The sequence below is a fragment of the Lepidochelys olivacea genome, assembly GCF_965140295.1.
Source record: "Lepidochelys olivacea isolate rLepOli2 genome assembly, chromosome: 1".
Classification (NCBI taxonomy): Eukaryota; Metazoa; Chordata; order Testudines; family Cheloniidae; genus Lepidochelys; species Lepidochelys olivacea.
The window spans coordinates 300463521-300488728 of record NC_140411.1 but is presented as its reverse complement, the minus strand read 5'-3'; the positions used below and the strand labels follow the sequence as shown (position 1 = coordinate 300488728).

General features: G+C 41.4%; 1 protein-coding gene across 3 annotated transcripts in view; it reads left to right on the top strand.

Moving 5' to 3' along the window:
* CNTN1 (contactin 1) overlaps window positions 1-25208 on the top strand; it is a 438772-nt gene that overhangs the window by 5462 nt on the left and 408102 nt on the right. The window contains exon 2 of one of the 3 annotated variants that reach the window (XM_084625047.1): window positions 21695-21830. The exons of the other annotated variants lie outside the window; for them this stretch is intronic. The gene's annotated coding sequence lies outside the window, so the exon portion shown is untranslated. The remainder of the gene's footprint in view (window positions 1-21694; window positions 21831-25208) is intronic. 3 annotated transcript variants of the gene reach the window in all.

The following is a 25208-nucleotide window of genomic DNA, read 5'->3' as shown; positions in this document are numbered from 1 at the left end:
AGTGTAGGCATACCTAGGGTATTTAGATTTCTTCCAAAAGAGGTGTGGAGAAAGGTGAGACAATCCAGTGAAAAATTACCTTCAGGGTGATTTTTCAATACTTATGGTTTTTTTAGAAATCCTTTTTTCATGAAACCAACATGAAAAAGTAAAACACTGTTCAGAGTTTACATTCTGTGGTGTGTGGTTTTTTTTTTTGGCCATTTCAATGAAATTCTTTTAACAAACCCTGCTGTTAAATCAACCTCTACCACTCCACTGGACTACCTTGTCATGACAAGCGGGTGGTGCTTATACGATGCGGCCTAGTTTTCAATGACCGTGGCTGTAATTTACAACTCTGTTCACAGATTTACTTGCTTCTCTAAGAGAAAAATGTTTACCATTTTTTTTCCATGTCAAATATTAGAATAATCTTGGGCTGTGCTATAAAGTGAGTTACTTATACATATTTTCTGATGTGAATAGCTATAAGTATTTCAGTGTCTGCATAATCTTCATATGAACTCAGCAGGGCTAAGAAATGAGAAGTATAGAGCTTGATATATATGCAATGTTGTATTGTTTTTAAACGGTGTTTTTTCTTTTAAGTTTGACACTTATCCAGCCAGGTTGTCTGCTGTTCCTTCCTAATGGAGTGTGATGATCTGATGGTTAAGGCACGGAACTGGGAGTCAGGAGACGCAGCTGTATGACAGACTTCATGTTTGAGCTTCGACACTTCATTTAGACCCCAATTCAGCAAGTTAAACACATGCCTAACTTTAAGCAAAAAGTAATTACATTGACTTAAAGTGTGTGTGACTTGAAGCCAATGGCACTCCTCATTGGCACTAGTCATTTATGTAATGACCTCACTGCAGTGGAGTATTATTTCTCTGTGCTTTAGTTGTTCTCAGCTATACAATGGGGATAATATGCATCAGCAATAATTTGATTTAGTTTGTGTAGAGAAATGGGAGGCATTATGTAAGAGCAAATCATCAATATCTATTTTGAACAGCAGCACCTGAATTTGAGTATGTAGGCTATGCCAATGAGAAAAACTTTTAATTTGCTCAGTGAAATATTTCTTATGACAAACTGAAACCTCATTATGCTTAGCATCAGGATTTTTATTTAGCACATTACTAGTTATTGGCTGCACTCATGTTAGTCTTTGTTATACTGTCTACTTTATGGGAGTATTGTGTATTAAGAAGGCAGTGGGTTGGTCAATGTGTGTTCAAATGTCAAGCTTCATTTACAGAATATCAGACAGATTTAATGTACATACCAGAATATAATCTCTTCAATTCTGGTTTTTAAAGCAAGGATTAAATTAATTTTTATTCTTGGAACTGCAGTTTACTATTATGTAACTTGTATTTTTCAAAGAAAAATACATCAATTTATTCTTGCCAAACTGCTTGTAAATATTTAAAACAAAGCATACACTGAATTATATTAATAAATGTAACAGGTTTGTAGTGTTTGCCTGATATAGCCTTCCCTGTTAGCATGTGCTGATTCTACTGGCTGACTGAGGCAGGTGACTCATTACCCTACTTGTTAAAGGGATGTAGACACGGCTCTCTGAGAAGAGAGGCTCAAGAATGTGACCTTGAGCTCTCCTGATCTAGGAACCCTAGTAAAAGCCAAACCTAGGTAAGAAGGTTTAATTAAGAAGGTATAAAGTACGTGTTGTTAAGCTTATTCCCTTCTTGGGGTTTCATTTTGTAGTTTTCATAATATAGGGACTGAGTTTGAGAGCTGATTGATATTCTCTCTTCCTTAGTGCAGTAGACGGGGGATCCGGGACTGGATGCACTTACCTCTTCTTAATGCTGCCATGATTTTACAAATAACATTGTAATATTTTTCAAAGCAGTGTTTTCTCTCTCAAAGCGTAAGTAATACAAAACTGAATATCTGATAATAGCATTGAGACATGGCATTCTTGGACCTTTTCATCTTCAGGTATAATTGCACGGAGGAAGAAATATAAGAATGTGTACCAAGGAATTCCACTACATAGCTGCCAAACAGGTAGGCACCAAAAACGTTGGTGTCGTGATAAGATTGCCAGTGATGGACATAAACTGAATACAGCCAGACCACCCTAAGGACTTAGTCAGAAATTGACCTGGGTGGCCCTTGATCTGCAAGGAGGCCACAACCCTTTGTATTTGCAGTGATGATGAGAAATATAAGAGCTGCAATAAGAGAAAATAAAACAGAAACAGCCTTACATTCCAAACATTTCTTTAGAAGGGGAGTTTCTAGTAAGCATCCAGAATTCTACTATACTTATAACTTAATGTCCACCTACCTTGATGGAGGCAGCAATTTGCTCTTGCCAAGCATCCATCTGTCTGTCCCAAAATGAGATTGTGTGGAATATATGCATATGTTCCCCCATAAGTTGCACTGTTTTTCAAGGTCATAACTGCGTATTTGCCTTTACCCACCATGTGGATGAGTAGGCTGTTAGTGCATACTGGAAGATGTGCACCAATAGCTGCTGATTGCCTACTAAGGTATCTGCTGACCTAGCTTATTGCTGTTAGACTAGGACTCCTTACAATTTCATTTTAAGGAAAAAAAAGTTTCTTTCCACTGTGAAAAGTAGTTCCTAGCAAGAGAAAAGAAGAGAAAAGATGGATCGATCTATTTGATCTAATCTATCTACTTTTTCTCTACTATCTTGAATATGTTTATCTGATAATTGTTATAACAATCTTTATCTGTTTTTAATAAAGGATAGCTGAACTCCTTCTCTCCATCTTACGGTCACCAAAAGCCCAGCTCCATTTTATCATCCTTTTAAAATTCAAAATTTTAAATAAACAAACTTTGGAATACTGAACAGTCCACAGGTTAGTTTTTTTTACTAGAAAAGGAGTTAAAAATGGCTTAAAGGACCACAGACTGCTACTGAAATGGCAGCCTCCAACTTTGAGAGTTGGACATTTTTTTAAAGTTGTAATTTTTCCCTTCAATTCATCACTCTGAACCATTCCCTCAGTGCTTCTCTTTACCCTCTTACCTTATCATCTTTGGCTTTTCTGCCTCCATATTTTTCCCATCCCCCAATTTATATAATAGGCATAGAGATTTTTGTGTGTGATTCACTGAAAAGGTCTTCAATATCTGCCATCGGGACTTGGTACACATCTGTGACATCATCAGAAAGGCGTAATCAGTTGATCAGAATATGTCTTCAGGCAAACGGTCCGCAGCCAGACTCTAATTGTAGAAGTTCTGTGCTTTGTTATTAAAATATATATTTTTAAGTCACAGAGTAGATTAGCTAATACTGAAATTACATGTGAAATCCTAGAAAGGAGATTTGTACTTCTATATCTCATCTTTCTCCTTTCTTCTACATGACTCTCTTACACACTGCATTTGAACAGTGTGACATCTGCTAGTCATGGCAACAAACATCATCACTACAGGACAACTAGTGGAACATTGCCCAGTGCTAACTTTCATTCCAATTACTGGGGTGATAGCTCAGTGATATTTGGCTACTTTGGCTACATTTCAGTTTTGCCTTAGGTCTTGCAGGACAAATGCAGTACTGTAAAGAAATAAAATAAAAAATCAGTCTAGCAGAAACAGACTACATTCACAGTTATGGAGTTTTAATACTGAATATGATCTTTGAAGACCCTGGTTAATCATGCTAGTTCGTTACATCTTTTATTTCTTAATGTAGAGCTGCCCAGTTGGAGAGGTAAGTGTTTTGGAAAGACTATTGGTGCATTAGCTGAAAAATGAATCTTTCATTATACAGTCCTATGTGCCAGAAATGTATCCAACTTTTATAAACTGGTGAGGTTGTAAATTAGTTAGGGGTAGTGAAAGATGATTTGGCACAAAAGGGTTTATAGTCAAAAGCAGAGTTAACAGACCACCTTTAGAGACTGGATTTGGGACTTGGTCCTGGGGGAGTGGGGGGAAAAAAAAAGTTTCAAAGTGCAACCTGCCTTTCCACACTCTTTTGTTTTTCTGAAGTTTTAATGGAGGGTACTTTGGATATTTATGTGAGATGTCAAGAAGGAAGTTTTTGTTTAATGATAAAACCCAGTTATATAAATGTAACTGTATGTGCAACTCTGTGCAGTCACATTGGATGGAAGCTTGGTAATTAAATTATCCAAGGGGGTCAGGTAGAGTGGCTACTACCACCACTATGCTTCTGTCCACAGAAGCCTTTACAGCTATTCTGAGGGAAAATGGGCCCTTTTCCCACAGAAATGGTCTATAAGGCACTGCTGCAGGCAGCAGGCAGAGAGAGAACCTGATCAAAATTATTTGACTTTTGGGTAATGTAATCAAAATCAATAAAGGATGGAAGGGGTTTCTATTGGAACTTGGCTGCCCCTGGTTGTGTCTAGTTGTACAAGATGGAAGTGTAATTGGGGTACAGTTGTGTAAAAAAAAAAGTAATCACAGTGCAAGGGATGTTAGGCAAAAGAGAATTTTGTGTGTGTGCACAGGTAAAAGAAAAGGAAAAGGGGAGGAATGATGGGAGCACTGAGCCTTGGGGTGGCTCTGGGGGATTAGATTGTTGCTTTGGTGGGTGTGCATGAAAACGCTGTGGGCATGGGGGAGGCAGTTATATCTTGTGTAAAATTAATATGGCTAATATAATGTTATAGAGGTTAAACTATATGGAAGGAATTTGCATTTTCCCAGGACGTGTGCAGTGTATATTGGAGAAGGGGTAAAAAAAATGCAAATAAAACATGGTACTTCATTAAAATCCTCATAGGGCTCCAAAAGGAGCCACAATAGGTTGTGCTTTCTTTTTCAGATCTCTGTGTTTTTGAGCAGGAGATGAAAGTGGAAAGTAATCAGAACTCTAGTGGAAGTGGAATGCTTCCCTTTTAAGACAGTGTCTGAGCTGCTAACAGCTTTGGATCCAGAAGCAAGCTAGTAAGCCTCTGTGTGTAAATGCAAATTACCTAGCTGATGGGCACAAAGGAGCTGCAAATAACAAATACATCTGGTCAGCAAACAAGCTACTAGAAGACTCAGATTATGGCCCTCCAGGAAAGGGAGTTGAAAAAACAAGTCAAGCCTGAAAATAAGGGGGACAGGTTAACCTTAAGGGGGTGGGTGTGTGGGTGGGGGAGATGGGAATGGGGGTGGAGAAATTGGAATCATGTTTTGCTAAAGAGGGGAGATGGGAACAGGGAATAGGAGTAAGGAAATTGGAATCGTGTTTTGCTAAAGGGGGAAATGGGAATAGGGAATGGGAGTAAGGAAGTTGGAATCATGTTTTGCTAAGGGCAGGAATGGGAACAAGGACACAGGTGTAAGGCTCTGTGGTGTCAGAGCTGGGAAGGAGGACACTAAGGAAGGAAACTGGAATCATGCTTGCTGGAAGTTCACCCCAATAAACATTGAATTGTTTGCACCTTTAGACTTTGGGTATTGTTGCTCTCTGTTCATGCAAGAGGGACCAGGGAAGTAAGTGGGTGAAGGAATAAGCCCCCTAACAATCTGCACAGTACTTAAATTCAGATAGCTCAGTGATAGAGGTACAGGGGAATCCATTGTATTAGCATTCAGATTTAGACAGAGTTAATTTCCTCTTGAGCAGAACAGCCAGTAATTGTAAAATGAAAGTATGAATAGCATAGGACAAAAATATTTCAAATAACAAACAATGAAACTTATAGTTAAAACAGATCACTTAATCAGACTGATCTGGACTTTCCAATGCACCAGAGTTACCTGTATTGATACATTATATTCATTACATTCATTTGTGTGAACATCAATACAAGTATCACTCTAATCGGTGGTCTTGACATGTGTGAATCTATACCTTTTCTTAGGAAGGTGTTTACGTCTTAAAGAGAGTCTTATCTGTCGTTAATACACCAATACTGAGAGAAGGAAAGCCCATTTAGGAAAGGAGAAACAGACCTTCGTTGTTCAGGATTCATGGCATAGTATTAATATAGAGTACTTTATCAGACTAAAGTTGACAGTATAGGACTCCTGACTAATCATCTGTTAGCAAGCTAATAAGCCATATTTTCGTAGACTGTTTTCTTTTTCAAGTCATTAGTTCTTTGGTAATTACCTAGTTTTAAGATACTTGAGAAAATGTCATTTAATACCTCTATTATGAGGGTTGCGTTGCCACCTATCTTTGAAAATCAGCCACTGCATTTGGACATGAACATGCAGCAGTTGATTTTTTGAAGAGCAAAATGCAACATTTTAGAGGATAGGATAACATGATTGCTATACTGTATTGTTTGAGTCATTAGGAACAGATCATTTATATAACACTCTCTTAAGTAAGGAGTTGGGCCATTAATAACCCTAAAACACAATTTTGAGCTAAATGTTACATGGAAGTGTTTTGTATAATGACAGGCTTCAGAGTAGCAGCCATGTTAGTCTGTATCCGCAAAAAGAAAGGGAGGACTTGTGGCACCTTAGAGACTAACAAATTTATTTGAGCATAAGCTTTCATGAGCTACAGCTCACTTCATCGGATGCATTCGGTGGAAAAGTGAGCTGTAGCTCACGAAAGCTTATGCTCAAATAAATTTGTTAGTCTCTAAGGTGCCACAAGTCCTCCTTTTCTTTTTATGGAAGTGTTTGACATTATTAAGCAAACAGAACAGGAATATAAATATAATAACCCTTTGGACATTTGAAATTGCAAGTTCTTTTCATATAGGCACCTTTTTCATTAAATACATGAATTTCTGACTTGTTGTTTAAAGGAAAAATAAACATTAAACCAATATTTACAACACACAAAGACATTTATTCCCTTTACGAACATATGAGTAAGAGCAGGTTAAATTTTGTTAATCAACTTCAGTATCTTAAATGGTGGAGTGTTTTAAAAATCTCTTAAACTGGGTAGAATTTTTTTTTTCATTCGGTTGTAATAGTGATAGTTTTACCATTTAAGAACACTTCAGACTAGTGGAAGATTTTGAAATAAAAAGACTTGAATGCATTTCCACTCACCAACACATTGTCAGTTTATTTTTTATTAAGACATGTGATTACACTACATGATAGGGCTAGCAGGGAAGCAAAACTACTGAGAGGAAAGATTAATTTGCACTTAGGTATGTACATAAGACACAGTAAAAGATAAATCTGACATTCTGACTTGATCAAGTATATTTGTTGTGGAAATCAGAAAGCTTTAACTTTGCTTCTCAGAATGACATAAAATGCTACAGAAATTAATGAGCTTCAAGAAAGGTTTGTTAAAACAACCCAAGGATGGTCATAAAGCACAGCTGTTTTCATTTCTGTTCAGTCTCTTATTGTCAAATGTTTTGTGGGTTTCTACAAATCATCTGACTCCGTCTTTAAATACGGTTGAACCATAAAATCTTGTTTTTTCCCATTGCTTTGGGATCGTATTTGAAGATCTCAAAGGATATGGATACTCCTTTCCCCTACCCCCACCACTCCAGAATGATTAGCTCCACTTCTGTCAAGCACACTTTAAGTGCACATGGCCCCAGAAGAAGTTTAGTTTAATTTATTGTAATTAATTAAAAATTACAGCAGTTTCAACTATTTCATATAGGTCAGACCTGGATTATCCTTATATCAAAAGCACGAGAGTTCAGGATGGACAGTAATGTTGTTGGTGCCACGAGGGATGCTGCTCAAATACCATATTTCATATTTCCATTATCTCTGTCTTGTCTACATTCCTGCCATTATATTTTAATGGCATTGAAATCAGTCACAAGTTGGTCAGGTCCCTGGCAATGTTGTTAAGTGACAATAGCTTTATGGTCAGCTAAAATCTGCAAGTAGTGCTATATTGAAGATATATGCTGGTTTACTCAAATCACATTTGCTGAAGCTTGTGTGCCAATGTAAGTTTACATTGACATTCGAGGAAAGGAGAATACACAGGGAGTTCACATTGACTTCTGGCTGCTGCTCAAATTATGTTGTGTTGCACATCTGGGAAACCCATGAAAACCACTTGCATGTCAAAATTCTTGTTCTTGGTTTTTTAATTTATTTATATATATATATAATATATAGTTCCCTAATAGCTTCTAGGCACTTTATGTAGCAGAAATACATAGTTTGGAGGCTTTCTGTTTTGTGTTATCTATGGATCAAACAGTCATAATGAAGGGTGTAAAGCAGCACCTGAAATGTAGTTTATGCTCCTGCAGTTAGGCCCATAACTCTAGATGATCATTTGATACCCAGTGAACCCATAGATAGTTGTAACTAATTGTCGATATACTTCCATCTGTACTGACCACCCAGATCCTAAAACTAAATGTTTGTGAGCAAAGTGCAGTTATGCATAAACTGTCATGCAGTGTGAATCCTACAATTTTCATACTTGTATACCTTTGAATTCTGCGTCTGGTTCTACCCAGGCTCTAAGTTTGGTTTTTAAACTGTTCTGTAGTGATGCTAATTTAAAAATTGATGCATCACTGCATTTTTTTTTTAAAGGCATGTCCCCAAATCCAGAACAGAGGGATTGGATCCTTTACCTATTGTACATAGAATGTAAATAGTGTACATGTATAAGTGAAGAACAATAGATACAGGTTCTAACTTTTCTCCTAAGATTTTCTTTTTAATTGTATAATAATTTAGAGGCATTGTAATTTGAAAACCAGCAAATGGTTGAAGGACTGCTTCTTGCTTGGAAGCATGTCCAATAATCCATTACTCCGGTAATGGGTGTTTTACTCGGTGTACAAACCAAATGTCCCATCAACCAAGGGTATTTATTGGTAATGGTACATACCTTGTATAATTTTTAATAGGAACTTACTGCCTGGTTATGGTCTGTCTCTAAATTAGAAAACAATTCAGAGGAAAATCTGTGAGGAAAAATGTGGCAGTTTATGTACCTATGGTTCTATTCTTATAAAATTTATATTTTGGCACTTTAACTGACACACAGTAATTCAGGTTCTGGTTTCATAAAATACAGGATGTCATTCCAAGGGCACTCAGGTTTTAGTAACACTTCTTTGACAACTAAGGGAAAATCACCCTGCTCAATACAGCTACTTAGGACTTCTGGATCATCACTAGATCACAAACCAGTACTTCCTGGCAGAAGACAGAATGCCCTTCAGCTCTTAAACACAGTTACAGGAGAATCTGTATACAGGGGGGTTACGGAAGAATCTGTATCAGCTGGTAGATGTATAATGACAGGTTTCAGAGTAGCAGCTGTGTTGTTATGTATCCGCAAAAAGAAAAGGAGGACTTGTGGCACCTTAGAGACTAACCAATTTATTTGAGCATGAGCTTTCGTGAGCTACAGCTCACTCCATCGGATGCATGCAGTGGAAAGTACAGTGGGGAGATTTTATATAGACAGAGAACATGAAACAATGGGTGTTACCACTGTAACGAGTGATGGTAACACCCATTGTTTCATGTTCTCTGTGTATATAAAATTTCCCCACTGTATTTTCCACTGCATGCATCCGATGGAGTGAGCTGTAGCTCACGAAATCTTATGCTCAAATAAATTTGTTAGTCTCTAAGGTGCCACAAGTCCTCCTTTTCTTTTTTTCTGGTAGAAGTAGACCTTTTAACCTCTGTCTTCCAGCCACTAAATCTGAGATGGAATGACAATCCCCATATAGAAAAGGTTTGCAGTATTTAAAAGAAAATGACAATCTTTGTATATGTTTTTGGAATAACCCCATAGACTTTAAAGAAAAGTATACACCTGCGATACAATTTTATAGGATGTTTCAAAATACATGTAGAAAGATGCTAATCTATATATTCTCTATTTCATTTTGTAGGTTTTAAAGAATATTTTCTTTCCTTTTTGATTTCATCCTTATTTAAATTCTGTATGACCTTTCCCGTAAGGGTCTGTACAGACAAATGTTACAAACATACAAACAGATACTGAGCTAGCCTCTTATGACCAGCAAGTCATTTTGATCCGTCTGAATTTCTTCATTTCTCCCACTTATCCAGGAATGGCTGTTTGTTAAAGATGCTTCCCCTATTAAATGGGCAAAGTAGTGAGAGAGATGCTTGGCACTCATTGCTGGAAATGTAAATTCCTGTATCCTCTTTCAAAACATAACAATTATAATAACAAGCAGCCATTGGAGAGCAAAGCTCCATTTTTGCATATTGATAAATGGAAATAATCGGAATTTCCACTCTAATTTTCAGTTATCCAAGCCTAAAAAGCTTCCCAGAAAGAGTTGAGGACAATAAAAGAAACCATTTTATTTCATTTCCCTTTATCAGTGACCCATATCTTTTTGGAGTACATTGCCTGTTACACCGCATGTGCTTTTATTTGTTTTCAGCATTTTACAGAATGTTTCCCTTACATTTTTGATGGTTTGAATTTGGAATGGGGAATTTTGTTGTTCTTACGCTATAATTAGCTGAAAAACTATATACATTACTGCATTTTTGTTTTTCTTTCTTGATCCAGTGACAGTAGGCAGGTGGTGGCTCCCAATAAGTAAGAGTTGTAAGCTGCTGCTTGGTAATTGGCATAGAAGTCGGGTAAGGAAATCACCCCCTTCAGTCACGCTACAGTATTGTCTTTTAAGACAAGTTCTTCTATTCTCTTTCCAGAGAAAATCAGCAATTATCCTCTCTCTCAAAGAAAATGTGCATAGATACAAATAAAGTAAGGATGACGTACTTGCCCTCTGAGTTGTGCGTGTTCATTTGAGGGGCGGATCTGTTTCTTTTCAAAATTGATCCAAGAGTGTTTGAAAATTAAAGTGGCTGCCAAAATGGAAAATCTTCTATTTTTTTATTGATATATATCTCAACATCTGTTGAGAAAATAATGCAGTAGGACACAGATTATCCAACAGGTTCTTAAAATGTATTGGAGAAAAAAATTTATTTCAGAAGGTAGAGAAAGCTACTGGGGGGAGGCTGTTCTAGATTTGATTTTGACAGATAGGGAGGAACTGGTTGAGAATTTGAAAGTGGAAGGTAACTTGGGTGAAAGTGATCCTGAAATGGTAGAGTTCATGATCCTAAGGAATGATAGGAGGGAGAACAGCACAATAAAGACAGTGGATTTCAAGAAGGCAGACATTAGCAAACTCAGAGTTGGTAAGTAAAATCCCATGGGAAGCAAGTCTAAGGGGAAAAACAATTGAAGACAGTTGGCAGTTTTTCAAAGAGACATTATTAAGGGCACGAGCAAACAATCCCACTGCATAGGAAAGATAGGAAGTATGGAAAGAGACCACCCTGTCTTAACCATGAGATCTTCAACGATCTAAAACTCAAAAAAGAGTCCTATAAAAAGTGGAAACTGGTCAAATTACAAAGGTTGGTGGTGACTGGACATCTAACATAGTGAATGCCAGTGAAAATGAGGTACAATCAGAGCCTAAAACAGGGAAAGAACAAGTGAAAAATTACTTAGACAAGTTAGATGTTTTCAAATCACCAGGGCCTGATGAAATACATCCTTGAATACTCAAGGAGCTGACTGAGGAGATATCTGAGCCATTAGCAATTATTCCAGAAGATGAGAAAAGGGCAAATATAGTGCCCATCTATAAATAAGGACAATCCGGGGAATTACAGACCAGTCAGCTTAACTTCTGTACCTGGAAAGATAATGGAGCAAATAATTAAGCAATCAATTTGCAAACACCTAGAAGATAATAAGGTGATAAATAACAGTCAGCATAGATTTGTCAACAACAAATCATGTCAAACCAAGTTGATAGCTTTCTTTGACAGGGTAACAAGCCTTGTGGATGCCGGGGGGGAAGCAGTAGATGTGGTATATTTTGACTTTAGTAAGGCTTTTGATACTGTCTCGCATGACCTTCTTATAAATAAACTAGGAAATCCAACCTAGATAGAGTACTATAAGGTGGGTGCATAACTGGTTGGAAAATCGTTCCCAGAGAGTAGTTATCAGTCATGCTGGAAGGGCATAATGAGTGGGGTCCTGCAGGGATCGGTTATGGGTCCTGTTCTGTTCAATATCTTCATTAATGATTTAGATAATGGCATAGAGAGTACACTTATAAAGTTTGCGGAAAATACCAAGCTAGGAGGAGTTGCAAGTGCTCTGGAGGATAGGATTAAAATTCAAAATGATATGGACAAACTGGAGAAATGGTCTGAAGTAAATAGAATGAAATTCAATAAGGACAGATGTGAAGTACTCCACTTAAGAAGGCACAATCAGTTGCACACATACAAAATAGGAAATGACTGTCTAGAAAGGAGTACTGCGGAAAGAGATCTGGGGGGTCATAGTGGATCACAAACTAGATACGAGTCAACAGTGTAACGTTGCAAAAAAAAGCAAACTTTTTCTGGGGTATATTAGCAGGAGTATTGTAAGCAAGACATGAGAAGTAGTTCTTCCACTCTACGCTGATTAGGTCTCAGCTGTAGTATTGTGTACAGTTCTGGGTGTCACATTTCAGGAAAGATGTGGACAAATTGGAGAAAGTCCAGAGAAGAGCAACAAAAATGATTAGAGGTCTAGAAAACATGACCTATGAGGGAAGATTGAAAAAATTGGGTTTGTTTAGTATGGAGGAGAGAAGACTGAGAGGGGACATACCAGTTTTTAAGTACATAAAAAGTTGTTACAAGGAGGAGGGAGAAAATTGTTGTTCTTAACCTCTGAGAATAGGACAAGAAGCAATGGGCTTAAAATGCAGCAAGGGCGGTTTAGGTTGAATATTAGGAAAAACTTCCTAACTGTCAGAGTGGTTAAGCACTGGAATAAATTGCCCTGGGAGGCTGTGGAATATCCATCATTGGGGATTTTTAAGAGCAGGTTGGAGAAAAACCTGTCAGGGATGGTCTAGATAATACTTAGTCCTGCCTTGAGTGCAGGGGACTGGACTAGATGACCTCTCAATGTTCCTTCCAGTCCTACGATTCTCTCTCTCTCTCTTTGGTTGTGTGTGTCTAATATATGAAAATAGAGAGTGTGTGTGAGAGGAGAGTGAATGAAACACTTTAATTGTGTAAAGTAGTTTGTCAGCTGCAAATATAGAGTGACAACTTGTGGTGGGGTGGTGTCCCCACCCCCATGCCAGATTGGGCTACAACAGGTCAGAGCAGCTGCGCAAGGCGGCAGCCAATCAGGAAGGGCCTGTTAGAGATCCAATCAGGGCCGGTATTACAGCCAGCCAATCAGGGCTAGGCTAGGCCCTGTATAAAGGCTGCCCAAGAAGGGAGCAGGTAGTCTCTCCCAGGCTTTCAGAGGGTGAAGGTCTGTCTCATGTGTGAGGAGACTAGCACCATGGACAGCTCAGTGCTGGGCAGGTTGGGGGAGCAGAAGGGAACTTCCCTCCCGTACCTGCTGGGCTGCAGGCCCTGAGAAAAAGGGCCTAGCCGGTGCAAAGAGGCCAAAGGGGAAACAGAGCAGGGAGAGAGACGGACAAAGGGGGAGATGGAGGGCAGGCAGGAAGGTTGCTGCTTAAGGGTCCCTGGGGCAGGACCCAGAGTAGGGGGCGGGCCTGGGTCCCTTCCCCCTTGCACTTCCACCTGGCCGTTAGGAGTGGCCATCATGGCCTGCACCAGACCCCTGCCAGTAGCGGTTAGACTTTGAGATGTGGTCGGCCATTGTGGCTAGGGCGAAGAGAAGGACTGCTGATAACACCAAACCCCAAGAAGGGGGTGAGATTGGAGCAGTGGGCACTGCCGAAAGGCAGTGTCCTGAAGAGGACACTGGGAGCAACGCGGGTCGAGATGCCAATCTAGGGCGAGAGATAGACGGGACACCGCTGGCAGAGGATGCTCGGCACAAACTGAGTTAATTCCCAGAGTGAACAGCAGGAGGCACTGCCGTGGTGAGTCCCAACCCCGTCACACAACCCCTCTGTTGAGAGACTCTGTATAATGTGCACCTCAAGGTGCTAGAATTTTTCCTGCTGACTATTAGGAAAAAAGGGTTCAATTCTGTTCTGATTTGCAGGGAGAGCAAGTGTCTGTAATTTACTATGATTAACATTTTATTCTGAGACTTTTAAAGGTGTCTGTGTCTCTGAGAAGATTTGTAAGAAATATGGTTATAAATTGTTTGTATTATGGTAGCACCTATGTGTGCCAATCAGAATCAGGGCCCCATTGTGCTGGTTGTTGAACAAACATACAATATATAAACGATAGCCTAAATGAGGATGAGACACCACAAGTGGGTGTAGAAACTCAAGGAGAGGGAGGGGGATGATCATAGTAATAGGAACACACGGGTATGAGTGGAAAAGAAAATATCTGGATATCATTCTCATAGAATGCATTGAGGTTGCTTCCGATCTTCCATTAGGAAGATTGGTTCTGAGAGTTTCACTAGAATGGATGATGTCCAAGGTAAATTCTTGGGTTCACAGAACACAAGTAATTTCTTTGTGTCTCCTCCAAATAATTTAAATTGGACCTTTAATAACATAATGGGTTATGATCAATATAGGTTGGGAAATATTTACAAAGTACAACTCATATCTTGATTGGTCCTCACCAATAAAATATGTTCCTTTAAATAAACAGAGCATAAATTATTCTCCCCTCAAAAGCTGCATCTCTAGATGCTTGAAATCTAATTTGAAGTGCTTTGTGTCTGTGCATTTTCCTATGTTGCTACTCTACATATATTGTCCAGTGTGAATACTTTATGCCCTTGTATTAATTCCACAACATCCTCATCACTCTAGTGCAGAATACATTCCTGAGAAATGAGATCTTGGTAAGTGTTTTTCAATAGAAGAGCATTATGGCCTTGATTGTGCAATGTATTACATATTAGTGAACGCTGCCACCCACACACAGCAAGGTGCAAGATTCTACCATTAAAACACATTTGCCTTAGTCCTTGAACAATAATTGAAGCACATGGCAACATGAGTGAATGTGTACATAATCACAAAGGAGGTTAGAAATTTCAGCTTCCACAGAAATCAGTGGGGCTCCGTGAGGTCACAAGTCCACCTACACATGAGTTGCAGGATTGGGGTCAGATGATGGCTTAGAGTTTGTAAAGCATCCCCTTCTGTTTCATAATAAACCACTTTCACTACACCCTTATTGTGCTGCAACCTTCAGAACTGATGACAGACCATTTTTTTCCTCAAAGTTTTTTCCATCAAAATGAAAAAAATCCTGTTAAAGTAAACAATGCTGATGCTTTAAATAAAACAATGTTAGGTGTTGAAGTGTATGTCTATATGCCTAGCACAGTGGGCCCTGATGTTGGTGGGTGGGGTTGGTCTCCAGGTGTTACAGAAACATCACTACTAATATGTGAATTTTCCAAAAGAACCTATTGTGAAGCATTCCCTCAGCCCTCTTCAGACTTCTATTGTTCTTAACTTGTATTTTGTTTGTAATCAGTCTAGTCTGAAACTCGATATTGGTTTGAAACCTACTTTCATAGCAGTTTTGCTGTGGACTCCATTTGCACCATGTTCAAGCCCATTAATGAATTGGTACAAAGATAGGAATAACCGGCTTTGTCACCTTAAATGTGTTTCATCACATTTTCTCTAGCCTGCCTGTTAAACTCATTTGTATAGTTTTAATGGATTTCTAAATATCTCAGATTTGCTATTTTTGAGTGAAATATTTCTACTGAATGAATTTTTCAATTTCGATTTATAATTTCAAGATTATAATCTCTTATCCCCTTCTGAATTAAAATTGTGAATACTTTATTTTGTTTTAGCAGTTTTTCATAAGATAGCGCCAAATACTGCATATGGGTCTTAGGTTATTGTGAAATCTTCCCTTTGCCAGTGAGAATAGGCAGAATAACTTCAATCTAATCATTTCTAATGACATTACTGTGCATCCTGTCCAAAGCAGTGCTGCTGTTCTACCAGAAAAATTGCTGCAAATGTAGTTCTTGTGATGAGAGTCCTATTGGCAGAGTTAGAGTATGAAATCCTCTATTTTTACTTAAGTGGTTAATATGACTAATCTCATTTACAGTGGTGTAAATTGGGAATAACAGTTGAAGTCAAGGGAGTGGCACTGGGGTAAAACAGATTTAAGTAGTTCTGTGTCTGTAAAGCTCCTTAAAGATTAAAAACATTATATACAGTAAATTGTGTGTGGTGTTTGTTCACAAAGGCACGGATTCTTCCACTGTTATTTTGAGCAGTGATTTCAGTGGGACAATTCAGAGTAAGGTAGTACTTATACACAGTAGTGAGCTGGAGCCAGTTTCCACCAGTTCGCTAGAACCAGTTGTTAAATTTAGAAGTCATAGAATATCAGGGTTGGAAGGGACCCCAGAAGGTCATCTAGTCCAACCCCCTGCTCAAAGCAGGACCAATTCCCAGTTAAATCATCCCAGCCAGGGCTTTGTCAAGCCTGACCTTAAAAACCTCTAAGGAAGGAGATTCTACCACCTCCCTAGGTAACGCATTCCAGTGTTTCACCACCCTCTTAGTGAAAAAGTTTTTCCTAATATCCAATCTAAACCTCCCCCACTGCAACTTGAGACCATTACTCCTCGTTCTGTCATCTGCTACCATTGAGAACAGTCTAGAGCCATCCTCTTTGGAACCCCCTTTCAGGTAGTTGAAAGCAGCTATCAAATCCCCCCTCATTCTTCTCTTCTGCAGGCTAAACAATCCCAGCTCCCTCAGCCTCTCCTCATAACTCATGTGTTCCAGTCCCCTAATCATTTTTGTTGCCCTTCGCTGGACTCTCTCCAATTTATCCACATCCTTCTTGAAGTGTGGGGCCCAAAACTGGACACAGTACTCCAGATGAGGCCTCACCAATGTCGAATAGAGGGGAACGATCACATCCTTCGATCTGCTCGCTATGCCCCTACTTATACATCCCAAAATGCCATTGGCCTTCTTGGCAACAAGGGCACACTGCTGACTCATATCCAGCTTCTCGTCCACTGTCACCCCTAGGTCCTTTTCCGCAGAACTGCTGCCTAGCCATTCGGTCCCTAGTCTGTAGCTGTGCATTGGGTTCTTCCGTCCTAAGTGCAGGACCCTGCACTTATCCTTATTGAACCTCATCAGATTTCTTTTGGCCCAATCCTCCAATTTGTCTAGGTCTTTCTGTATCCTATCCCTCCCCTCCAGCGTATCTACCACTCCTCCCAGTTTAGTATCATCCACAAATTTGCTGAGAGTGCAATCCACACCATCCTCCAGATCATTTATGAAGATATTGAACAAAACCGGCCCCAGGACCGACCCTTGGGGTACTCCACTTGATACCGGCTGCCAACTAGATATGGAGCCATTGATCACTACCCGTTGAGCCCGACAATCTAGCCAGCTTTCTACCCACCTTGTAGTGCATTCATCCAGCCCATACTTCCTTAACTTGCTGACAAGAATACTGTGGGAGACCGTGTCAAAAGCTTTGCTAAAGTCAAGAAACAATACATCCACTGCTTTCCCTTCATCCACAGAACCAGTAATCTCATCATAAAAGGCGATTGGATTAGTCAGGCATGACCTTCCCTTGGTGAATCCATGCTGGCTGTTCCTGATCACTTTCCTCTCATGTAAGTGCTTCAGGATTGATTCTTTGAGGACCTGCTCCATGATTTTTCCAGGGACTGAAGTGAGGCTGACTGGCCTGTAGTTCCCAGGATCCTCCTTCTTCCCTTTTTTAAAGATTGGCACTACATTAGCCTTTTTCCAGTCATCCGGGACTTCCCCGGTTCGCCACGAGTTTTCAAAGATAATGGCCAATGGCTCTGCAATCACAGCCGCCAATTCCTTCAGCACTCTCGGATGCAACTCGTCCGGCCCCATGGACTTGTGCACGTCCAGCTTTTCTAAATAGTCCCTAACCACCTCTATCTCCACAGAGGGCTGGCCATCTCTTCCCCATTTTGTGATGCCCAGCGCAGCAGTCTGGGAGCTGACCTTGTTAGTGAAAACAGAGGCAAAAAAAAAAAAAAAAGCATTGAGTACATTAGCTTTTTCCACATCCTCTGTCACTAAGTCCTTTTACAACCGGTTGTTCCGCGACTCCATGGGTGCTCCAGGGCTGGAGCACCCAAGGGGAAAATTTGGTGGGTGCAGAGCACCCACCGGCAGCTCTCAGCCCAACTCACCTCCACTCTGCCTCTGCCCCGAATGGACCGCCCTATTCTGCTTCTACGTCCCCGTCCTCCCCCCAGACTTCCTGCAAATCAGCTGTTCACGCAGGAAGCCGGGGCAGGCTGAGAAGCAGGCGGCTGCTTCACACTCGGGCCCAGGGAGGCGGAGGTGAGCTGGGGCGGGGGGGCGCAAGGAGGGCTGCCTGCGCTGCAGCAGGTAACCTGGGTGGGGGGGCACGCAGGGGAACCACTCCTCGCCCCAACTCACCTCCGCCTCCCTGGGCCTGAGCGGGAAGCCGCTGCCTACTTCTTGGCCCTCCCCGGCTTCCCACCGAACAGCTGATTCGTGGGAAGCCGGGGGGGGGGCATGGAGAAACAGAGCGGGGTGGTCCGTTTAGGGGTGGAGGCAGAGCGGAGGTGGGCTGGGGCTGGGTGTGGGGTGGGGAGCTGCCGGTGGGTGCTCTGCACCCACCAAATTTTCCCCATGGGTGCTCCATCCCCGGAGCACCCACAGAGTTGGCGCCAAAGGCGCCACTTTTGATGTGATCAGTGGGGGAGCGGCCGCTCCCCCTGCTCCCACCCTTAGGTACACTCCCCTACCCCAGGAGCCAGACAGACCTGCCAGATGCTTCCTGGGAGCTGCCCCAGGTAAGCACTGCCGGGAGTCCCCACCTCGCCCCCTGGCAGGTCCCTCTGGCTCTTAGGGGTGGGGTGGGCACCCACTACGGTGGCCCACAAGACCCTCCTGCCCGGTTCTGGGGGCAGATGGGAGGGGGATAGATGGGGCAGGAGTCCCTTGGGGGTGGGGCTGGACAACGACCCCCCTCGTGGGGTGAGGAGGGAACTAGTTAAGATTCTGGCAGCTCATCACTACTTATACACTGTAACTAAGGATAGAATAATCTGCCCCCAAGTAAGTCAGAAGCAACACAAGAATCACTCTGTGGATAATGAAACCACTCGTGTGAAGCAGCATTTTGTATATTCAAAGTGCAGCAGTAAAAAGTACCTCAAACAGAATCTCAAAGATTGTGTTACTTCCTGTTCAGTCCTTGGGCACTTTAAGACAGGCAACAAAGTATAAGTTAGTGCTAATTGTGTTATATGGAATGGACTGTGACCATTAACTTGCTTCTCATAGCTAGGGCCCTACCAAATTTACAGTCCATTTTGGTCAATTTCATGGTCAGAGGATTTTAAAAATAGTAAATTTCATTATTTCAGATATTTAAATCTGAAATTTCAGAGTGTTGTAATTGTAGGGGTCCTGACCAAAAAGGAGTTGGGTGGGGGGCAGGGGTTTGCAAGGTTATTGTAGGGGGGGTTGCAGTTCTGCTATCCTGAGTTCTGCACTGCTGCTGGCAGCAGCACTGTCGTCAGAGCTGGGTGGCTGGAGAGCAGCGGCTGCTGGCTGGGAGCCCAGCTCTGAAGGCAGAGCCAACAGCAGCATGGAAGTAAGGATAGCGTGGTATGGTATTGCCACCGTTACTTCTGTGCTTCTGCCTGCAGAGCTGGGCCCTTGGCCAGTAGCTGCCACTCACTGGCTGCTCAGCTCTGAAGACAGCAATGCAGAAGTAAGGGTGGCATGATATAGTATTGCCACCCTTACTTCTGCACTGCTGCTGGTTGGGTGCCCAGCCAACAGCCACCGCTCTCCAGCTGCCCAGCTCTGATGGCAGCACAGAAGTAAGGTTGGGAATACTGTGACACCCCCCCCCCCCGCAACTCCTTTTTGGGTCAGAATCCACAATTTGAGAAACGCTGGTCTTCCCCGTGAAATCTGTATAGTATAGGGTAAAAGCACGCGAAAGACCAGATTTCACAATGGGAAGAAGATTTCATCGTCTGTGATGTGTTTTTCATGGCTGAGAATTTGGTATGACCCTAGTCATAGACCATAAAACTGTACTGATTCATGGTCACTAATAACACTGGATAGGTTTTTTCAATTATCGGGGCTATATTTGTAATTACTGATAGTTCTCATATTTTTTGAAAAAGGACAAAACATGCAACTTCTAGGCTTCTTGTAAAACCCTAGTATCATTACAAGAAAAGGAGTACTTGTGGCACCTTAGAGACTAACAAATTTATTTGAGCATAAGCTTTCGTGAGCTACAGCTCACTTCTCCTTTTCTTTTTGTGAATACAGACTAACACGGCTGCTGCTCTGAAACCTAATATTGTCTCCATTGTCACGGATTATTAGCATCTCATCATTAATAAACTTGTCATATATATCGTTTTTATTAGCTTAGTATAAAAAGTCATAAAGCATATGTGGGTTCATTTCCCCCCATTTTATAAACATTATACGAGCTTTTTAGAATACAAGAGGGAAAGGCATATAATGGGGGTGGCCAAATTGTGGCTAGGGAGCCGCATGTTGCTCTTTTACAGCTAAAGTGCGGTTTGCAGAGCTTCCCGCCCTCCCCGCTGGCTCCATTCTTCTACCAGACTTGGATGGGTGGAAGCTCAGGGCTTCTTTTCTGAGGAGGGGTGATGGAGCTAGGGGCTTCTGCCAGAGACTACTGGGGCCTGCTAAGAGTGGCGGGGGGGACGGACGCAATTTAAAGGTTCAGCCCATCCACAGCCTGACTCATGCTCCCAAGCACACTCTCCCTTTTCCCTCAGCGGCCTGTCCCTGAAACTCCCAGGTGCTGGCGCTGCAGGGTGGGACGCCTGCTTTAGCTCCACAGTAAGAGGCAGCAACAAAAGCAGTGGCTTTCCCTGCAGCTCCCAGCTGTTTGCTGCTGCCTCTCCCCAATGCTGCAGCTCCCAACTTCCGTGTAGGCCTGGCAGCACCGTGGGGCTCGCAAACCCTGGCAAAAATCTGGGGAAGCACATGACCCCACACGCCCCCACGACGTGTCGCCTCTGGCTTCTGCCCAGTGGGCTGATCAGCAACTGAGGTGACCTTGGGAAATACACCCTTCCCCAAAATATGACTACCTGTCTGGAGTTCCTTCTTCAGGAAGAATGTGCAGCTATCAGCACCCTGACTTGGGTCAGATTTCATGAGGGAATCAACAGGATGCTGCATTAGCTTTCACATAGCTTACCCTGTTGTGGCTGCATGCAAACATGCAGAACTCCACAGCCTTCCATCCCCTCCCTCCCCTCACCCCCCGGCACATTTCTGAACATCATCCCAAACCCCAGTCTCGTTTGGGACAAATGATTTTGTCACCTATGTACTGCACGGACTACCTCTCATTGAAATGGACTAGGTTTGCAAATCTAAAACATTTCCACCTGCCCTACCTCCACACAGTTCATTGTTTCCAGGTGTCTCAATAGACTGAGTGGTTACAGAGTCATGTATTTACAGGCATGGCAAAGTAAGGTGGTTATTTTTAAGAATCAGGAATGGCCCTAGCGAAATCTGCACCTTCCCAGAAAAGGTGGTGTTCGCTGTTTGCATTTTTTGGTTGCCATTTTGAGCTCCAGATGGAGTGTGTGGGAGGGGAGAACCAAGGCAGTGGTATACAATCCACCATTAGCAGATATACACTGCTAGCTGGGGCTTCTCATAACTTTTGCATTGGTTCATAGAGTGAAAATCCCTTTCTTTACTCTATTAATAAACATTAAAATGGAGCCAGAAACATGCCTGGCTCAGGATGGCTTCTATCTCTTCTGTGTCTCCTACAGACTCCTCTGTAGGCTGTTCCTGGGTCTAGCAGGATACCATACTGGTTGACCAGGTCATCATGCACCACCTTTGGCTCCATGCTGGATGACATGCCTAGCACATGGTGAAACTACTCATAAAGCAGGCATGAGCTTGGTGAGTTGCCCAAAGTGCAGTTCTGATTCCTGGTTTTCTAGTACTTGTTCTTGAGCTGCTTAATTCACTCCCTGCACTAGTCACCAATCTGGTAAATTTGCAAAACTGCCAACTTCTTCGTTATTTGCTGGTGGGTATGGCCATTCCTGATGTTCTCACTAAAGTCTACAGTTTTGCAGGCCTTGCACCAGAGATTAACCACAATCTGTTTGTGCTCCCATGACCGTGTAGCAGCATGCTTTGCAAAAGACTGACTAGAAGAAGCCTCCGTTGCAAACACACAAGGCTCTCTGCTGGTGTGTTTGCAGCACAGTAGTCAGAAGAAAAAGGAAGGGTTAACATTGACTTGCCAAGCGGCTGCTGTACACCAAGGGAGGTTCTTTCTGTCTTCGCTGGATTCAGCTGCAGATTCTTGGGATAGAGAGGACAAAGGAGGTTGGCCCAGGGGATTGTGGGAGACTTTTGTAGGACTCCCAGCACCTGATTTGGGAGTGCTGCATCTCTAGTGCAAAGCAATGGGGCTCGTTCCCTGGGCCATGACTTGATGTGGGTTCAAACCTGGGCCCTTTGGTCTGAGCCCTGGGTTAGTGAGATTTGTGTGTAGATGGAAGGGGGTTTAGGCTTGAGCCTAGTCTGAGCCTGCCCTTTCGTTGCAGCATAGATATAGCCTTAGTGCATATTGTTCAGTGTTTGAAGTAACTCTTGCTTTAATGAGGAGTCAAAGACCAGGAGGATACCAAAGAATGGCTTCTAAACAGCTTCCCCCAGCTGTCCCAGGCTAAGTTGTAGCACCATCCTGCACTATGATTTCAGCCTTTCATTACCAGATGATTTGAAAGCAGGTCACAGTAGAGTGACCCTTCTGTGCCCCAATATTAATGGCCTGACTAGATCGTTCAGATTGGGGAGCTCTTCTGAGCCCTTGACTGGATTAAAAAGACTCACTCGTTACCATGGGAACCTCTGAGAACACACTAAAAGACTGACTGGTCAGAACACCCCAAACCCCAGCGCTCTTTTAAAGGCAAATTCCCTTAAACTGTAAATTGTCTGTTTATCTCTGTCCAGCTGCCTCTGTAGCTCATTTTAGATCACAGAGGCATTTATGAAATCTCACCAGATAATCCCGGTCAGACAGGGCCTGGGCTTGTTATCTTTTTGGACAGGTTGCAAAGCTCTCTGCTCTTCCCCCAAACCTGAGCTTTTGTTACTATGATGGGGTGGGTGGTAATGCCGGTCACATGGAATCATTTATTTTTGTTTGTTTGAAAGATCCTAATGGGGCAAATTATGTTTCTTTACTTGCATAGTGCATTCACTGTTTTTGAATGTTTACATAGCACCTGGAGCCATTGATAGGTGGTGTCTTTATTGAAAGAAAAATATAAAATAAGAGAGATGCTTGTAACGACACAAAAATAAAATTGGGGTTGAAATGTCATGGTTTGCAAAGAAAATGGAAATCTGCCTTAGAATGACATCTTCTGGTTGATTTTTCACATGTTTAATAACCTAGAATTCACTATGTGGGTTTCTTAAATTTTCACCAAGTGTCGTCTTGTCCTGTATTTTTGTAAATATTTTATTTTTTATTTTATTTAAAAGAAGGGCATTTTGGCTTCAGTTAATGAGAGCTGCTTTTACTTTGTTGATCCTATAATACATAGTTTGTATTCTTAAAAGTTTATCATCTACGTTATCAGGAATAGCTTCTGGATGATATTGTTCTATTTATTTTATTTTGGTAGCTACTCAAACAGCAAAAGTAGATAGATGGCTGTCCTTTTCATGACAGCCGTGTGTAAGGATGTTATTTTGTCACGAAGACAAGGTGTGTGACTTTACTATCTTTTACTGGACCAGCTTCTATTGGTGTGAGAGACAAGCTTTTGAGCTTATGCAGAGCTCTTCAGCTCTGGGATGTAATTCAGAGTCTCGTGTTGAGAGCTGGGGATAGTTTGTTTTCACTCTGTGTACTTTAGGCAATAATGTGGCCCTTGAAAACAGCCTTTTGGTTTTCATTACAGGCAGTAAATGAGCAATGTAATATCTGTGACATAAGTCCTTTTTTTTTATGTTCTGAGTTTATCATCCAATAAAGTAATAGAAGTCACTGAGTATTGAAACCTGAGGGCATCAATTTGTCGGTGTTGATATTGTTCTGAGGAGCAGTCTGACATGTCCCTGATTAAATATTTGCATGATTGGATTTTATGAGATGATAAAGTGATCATGTTTTCCAATCCTGTTTATGTAGGATTCTACTCAAAGAAATGTTTTTTGCCCTTCACACTTACAGTTTAAATATTGAATTGGGTTGAGGTTTGTGGCCTCTAGAGATTATTTTATAAAGAAAGCACTTTTTTAATGAAATGTTCAACCTTGGTTAGAATAACATTAGAAAATCAAAATGAGTGTCTGATTCATGCCTCTTATTGGGACATTGAGACACACCCACCCTCACCACCCCATGCATCTTTTTTTTTTTTTTTACCTTTTTTTTTAAAGAAAGTTTAAATTTTTAAATATTCAAACCAAAATTTTCAAAATTGTGTGGATAAAGATAAGCTTTTAAGTCTATATGTAGTGATTAAAATAGGTAATTGGGTTTTCAAAAAATATCTTAGTTGCAGTATGCTTTTCATATTTTCCCCGCTCCCCTCCCAGTATTTTCAAATAAAAAGAGGAAAAAGAAATTGCCTGTGCTTAATAATATTGGCATTGCTGTCTCAGTTATGGTTTGTAGTTCACACCACGTAGAGGAGTATGGGAGGCATGTGTTCTCTCCATCACTGCTGCTGTTTGGCTGAAGACGTCTCTCTTGGTTTACAGTATGCTGGATGTGTCTTTACAATGGAAAGCTGCAATGAAATAAGTATTAAGAGGTTTTTGGATGTGCAGCTAGAATCATAGGTGCTGGAACTAGGGCTGCTGGGGGTGCTACTGTACCCCATGGCTTGAGGTGGTTTCCATTATATACAGGGTTTACAGTTTGGTCAGTGGTTCTCAGCACCCCAAATATATAAATTGTTTCAGCACTCTGGATCGAATTGTGGAGAAGACACTACATATACTCAACTGTGATTATTTTAGTTTTATTTGCTCACAATTTATCTTGTCCTACAAAAACTCAGCCTGGGCTTTGAGTTTCATGGTGGATTCTTTCCCTTAGCCATGTCGCTGCCATTAATAAAGGTTCCATTGGGCAGATGAGGCCCACCTTTGCAACCAAATTGTCTTATGAAACACTATGGCTATTAGTGAGATTGCACAAGAAAACTGATTGGAACTTGTGCCCCAATCCTGCAAATCCTACACACATGCTTAGCCTTACTCCTGTGATTTCACACTTGTAAAGTGTGCATAAGTGTTTGCAGG